Source organism: Oncorhynchus nerka, linkage group LG9b (genome assembly GCF_034236695.1).
Source record: "Oncorhynchus nerka isolate Pitt River linkage group LG9b, Oner_Uvic_2.0, whole genome shotgun sequence".
Taxonomy (NCBI): domain Eukaryota; kingdom Metazoa; phylum Chordata; class Actinopteri; order Salmoniformes; family Salmonidae; genus Oncorhynchus; species Oncorhynchus nerka.
In genome coordinates, this window is record NC_088424.1 from 25,212,014 (window position 1) to 25,217,418 (window position 5,405).

The following is a 5,405-nucleotide window of genomic DNA, read 5'->3' on the forward strand; positions in this document are numbered from 1 at the left end:
TAGGGTTTGTAAACCAGGGTCGTGTTCAGTCGGGCAAACAGTAGTAAAATGTTATGCAACGGAAAGGAAAATATGTGTACTTATTGGACAAGTTCACAAAGTACCTCCCCATCTCATTCAGTTTAAAATCTCACTCGACCCACTGAAAATGTGTGTTCTTATTGGACAAGTTTAGAAAATACCATGCCATTTCAAAACTTTTTTCATCTACTGAACACAACCTAGTGCAGGGACGAAGCGAGACCATCAATCACACAACTTACCCTCGTGCATGGCGATGGTCTCATTATCCTCGTAGACAGATTTAGGGACCTGGGCTGTCCCGTAGATGATAGTGGCACAGGCATAGTAACATAAAAATAACTACTTCCTGTAAAAGAAACAGGATTACATTCTCCATAGAAATGCAATACTAAGTAGCTGTGCATACCGCACACCTGAACACACATTATATTGTACAGACGTGAAAGTACTGGAAAAAGTACATGAAATGATGAAATGTTTATTCCCAAGTTATTCTGCAAATTCACATCAGCACCATCCTAACACACATACACAAGGCTTAAACGTTCATTTGAATACAACTAAGTACTATATAAGTAAAATGATGTGTAATACATAAACAATTGATAAGTAAGTCTGTATTCTCACCTTGAGTAGCTCCTCCACAACATCTTTGTGTCCAAAGTAGCAGGCCAGATCCAACCTGACAACAACAAATTGCACAATAATAGATGTAGCCTATCTGACATTACAGACTGACACGTACTAAATCTGCAACAACGTTACAATTAGTGCTGTGACTTAATTAGCATACGTCATGAAAATAAATACACTTCTGGGTTCATATCGACCCACCTCACCTGGGCGTGTTATTGTGTTATTGTTAGATTCCATGCGCAACAGGTGATTAAAAAAACATTAATCAATCAGCTTTGATATCCGGGAAATGTGCCTATATTCCGGGGCTGGAGTGTGTGGTCGGCTACGCTAGACTGTTTTGCTTCTAAACGTTCGTTATTAACTTAATTTCAATAGTGAGCAGGACATATATTCAAACTTACATTCGTTTCGCAGTAAAGAACATCCACCATAGAAAGGGCTGCGTTGACAATTGACAGCGCATATCGTGAAATTGGATCTCAGCTGACAAGGACTGGAACTTGTGGACACACGTGATCAATTTAAAGCGTTTCATCGTCATTGTAAGAAACGTTTATTTCTCGAAAATGTGTTTTTAACAAAGATGATCTAAATTTCAAAATCACAGAATTAAGAAAATCGATTTAATAGAACATGCTTTCACGCATTTGAGCAAGTGTTGTTCTCCAATAGTACGCTAGATGGAACTATTGCAATGAACCCCACCCACCCTATGTGTGGTTTCATTGTTCAGGCCATTAGGCTTTAGACACAATGTACACTTCGTCAATGAAAGATCAACCCCAAGCTTCCTAGATTGTTTTAAGGTAAACAATTATTGTAAGTTATTATTTGTGTGAGGTCATTCTATCATTTTTACCTCCACACTAAAACACAAGCCTGCCTGGAAGGAAAAAAAAGTAAAGCAATGCCAACTCTTGCCCACTTTTTCTGGGGCCTCATTTATCAAAGGTGCCTACGCACATACAATTCTCTAAAGCTTGTGTGCACCAATAAGATTTCCCGAAAAGGTTGGCATTTACAAAGACCGAATAGGAGGCCAGACATGGCACTCCCTCATTTTGTGTTTTATAATATAATACCACAGAGTAATAATACCCATAAAACCTAGCCATCAAACAGGGAAATGGTTCCAATCGTTTTGCCACCATTCATTTTTCCCATAGAGGATATTAGAAACGCTTACATTTAGGGCTGTGTTGCATGTATGCTTACCTTGTCATGATGTTTTTATAACTGTGTAAATCTCTAGGACAAGGGGACATTTGATCAATATATTCATCTGTATTTACACCCCCCCACACACAAATTAAATGCTAATTAGCTGGTAATGTGGTTATCATAAGGACTTACAAATGCCATGAGGAGCTGGAAAAGCCTGCTGAGGTAAAACCCTCTGGATTAACTATCTGTTAGCTAAATGTAGTAATGAATAAATTGGCAACATTTCTTTAAATGGACAATTCTGTGAACTGTATTGTGCAAGTTTTAAATTGACACAATAACTGATAGCAAAGGTGTCAGCTAGAGATGATGTGCAGGAGCTTTCAGGGATTTGTAGTTTTGCATGATGTCTACTTTGATGCTAATTAGAATTTTCGAATCTGAGAGTAAATACAGCCACATATATTGATACGTCGCCTTGTCCGATAGAGATTTACATGGTTATCAAAATGTCACGCCAGGGTAAGCCTACATGAAACACAGCCCTTAGCATAGAATTAGAGCACATAGAGCAGAGCTACCGCTTCTTATATTTGATTTCAATGAGAATGACAGATCTATAACTCACATTTCTATGTGAATTTGGTCGGTTGCCCAAAAAGTTACATCTCCCACCAGGTGGTAGGTTGCCCACCAGGTGCCTTTAGAGAGTTCTTCAATGAGTTTGACACCTTGATAAGCTAATTTCCTGATGAATGGCTCACCGCTCTTCTTGGCAACTTCAACCTCCCGACATCTGCCTTTGATTAATTTCTTTCTCTTGCACTCTTTCCCTTGCCTGTTTGACCTCACCCCTTTCCAGTTCCCTCCCACACACAAGACAGGCAATACTCTTGACCCCATCTTTACTAGAGGCTGTTAGGCTACTAATCTCACTGCAACCCCCCTTCAGGTCTCTGATCACTACTTTTTATTTTCTGTCTCTCTCCTCTAACCCTACCCACTCAGCACCCTATCCAGATGGCCATGCACCATCCCAATCTTCTCTCTCTCTCTCTCTCTCTCTACTTTACTCTACTCTACTCTACTCTACTCTTTCCTCTTCTATTCTATCATCTCTCTCTCTCTCTCTACTCTTTCCTCTTCTATTCTATCATCTCTCCCTTCTGCTAAATCCTTCTCCATCCGGTCTCCTGATTCTGCCTATTCGACCCTACTCTCCTCCCTTTCCGCTTCCATTGACTCGCACTGTCCCCTTTCCTCCCGGCTGCCTCGGCCCTCCCGTCCTGCTCTGTCACTGAGTGACTCATTGCGAGTTTACAGAACAGGACTGCAGGCAGCTGAGCAACAATTGAGTTCCAATTAAACTTCCGGAGGACCTAACATCCTTTGTCCCTCCTCTCGACCTTCTCTTCCTCTGTATCTGCTGCTAAAGCCACTTTCTTTCACTCAAAATTTGAAGCTTCTGCCTCTAATCCTAGGAAACTCTTTTCCACCTTCTCTTCCCCCCTTAATCCCCTTTCTTACAAAACACTTGAGTACGCTGTCTCTGACTAACTCTCTCGCCATCTCTTTCAGAATTAACCAGTCAGGATTCAAGATGGGTCACTCAACCAAGACTGCTCTTCTCTGTATCACGGAATCTCTCTGCACTACCAAAGCTGATTCTCTCTCCTCTGTTCTCATCCTCCTAGATCTATCTGCTGCCTTCGACACTGTGAACCATCAGATCCTCCTCTCCACCCTCTCAGGGCTGGGTGTCTCAGGCTTTGTCTTGGATTGCATCCTACCTGGCAGGCCTCTCCTACCAGGTGACATGGAGAGGATCTGTGCCCTTACTCTCACTACTGGTGTCCCCCAGGACTCGGTTCTAGGCCCTTTAATCTTCTCTCTATACACTAAGTCACTAGGCTTCTTCATATCCTCACATGGTCTCTCCTATCATTGCTATGTGGATGGCACTCAACTATTTTTCTCCTTCCCCCCCTTTCTGACACCAAGGTGGTGACACACATCTCTGCGTACCTGGCAGATATCTCAGCTTGGATGTCTGCCCACCACCTCAAGCTCAAACTCGACAAGACGGCGCTGCTCTTCCTCCTGTGGAAGGCTGCCCACTCCAGGACCTCTCCATCACTGTGTCCCCCTCCCAGAACGCAAAGAACATTGGCGTGACCCTGGACAACACCCTGTGGTTCTCTGCAAACATCCATTCTCTGCAAACATCAAAGCAGTGACTTACTCCAGCATGTTCATGCTCTACAACATCCGTAGAGTATGACCCTACCTCAAACAGGAAGTGGCACATGTCCTAATCCAGGCACTTGTCTTCTCTCATCTGGACTACTGTAACTCGCTGTTGGTTGGGCTCACCGCTTGTGCCATCAAACCCCTGCAACTCATAAAGAATGTTACAGCCCACCTGGTGTTTAGTCTTCCCAACTTCTCCCACATCACCCCACTCCTCCGCACACTCAACTGGCTTCCAGTTGAAGCTTGCATCCACTACAAGACCATGGTACTTGAAGCAGCAATTGGAACTGCCCCTCCATACCTTCAGGTTATGCTTCCTCCTGAAGCTAGGACAGCAGAGTCCCTCCCCATCTTCTGAAAACATCTGAAACCCAACTTGTTCAAGAGTATCTTGAATAATCCCAAAGAACCCCCTCTCACACCCCTTCCTCACCCCGATGCTGCAGCCCGGCCTCCTAGTGTTCAACCTTCCCAAGATCGCACACTTTAATGGCTTGCAGTCGAAGCTCGCATCCACTACAAGACCATGGTAATTGCCTATGGAGCAGCAAGAGGAACTGCCCCTCCCTACCTTCAGGCTATGCTCAAACCCTACACTCCAACCGTAGCACTCTCTTCTGTCACCTCTGGTCTTTTTGCCCTCCCACACCTACGGAAGGACAGCTCCCGCTCAGCCCAGTAAATTCTCTTCTCCATCCTGGCACGCCAATGTTGTAACCTGCTTCCTCCTGAAGCTAGGACAGCACTGCCCACATTCCGAAAACATCTGAAATAAATGTGATCAAAATGCCATTGCGCTTTCTTTTAGAGTCTATCATGATCCAGTTCCAACATCTCAAAATCATACAACAAATTAGGGCGTTTTTGTTATGATAAAAGGTGAATGGAGGGCGTTTTCCAGCCGGGGATGTAGTGCTCGTCCACGAGAGCATAAATATAGTGTGGCTCTGATTTTTATCAATGAAAATGTGTATATGTTGCGTGAAACAGTTTGATAAATTTGTTGGCAAGAAAATACTACAATCTCCACATGTATACCAGAATTTAGTAAGAAATGTATGCAAGGTTGATAAATGAGGACCCTGGAAGGCAGACAGACAGAGAGCGGTCTCGTTAGTAGTGATGCTGTGAGTCCCGGAAGCCCGTCTGCAGCCATTGAAACTAATGAGGGTCATTTTCCTGTCTGGCGCAGGGGGCCACACACTCTCTCCTGGGGCTTTGAAAGTCGGGCACACTGCAGGGCATGGCACACCATTAAGGGCCGCTCCAAGGGGGTGACCAGAGGCCACTTAGGAAATGACGTGACAGGCAGAGATGAGTGTAGT

General features: G+C 44.0%; 1 long non-coding RNA gene across 1 annotated transcript; it reads left to right on the forward strand.

Moving 5' to 3' along the window:
* Window positions 1-920: 920 nt before the first annotated feature.
* On the forward strand, window positions 921-5,001 carry LOC135565778 (uncharacterized). The gene is made up of 3 exons (XR_010461857.1): window positions 921-1,205; window positions 3,522-3,638; window positions 3,829-5,001. It is a non-coding gene; the product is annotated as an uncharacterized LOC135565778 (long non-coding RNA).
* The last annotated feature ends 404 nt before the right edge of the window (window positions 5,002-5,405 follow it).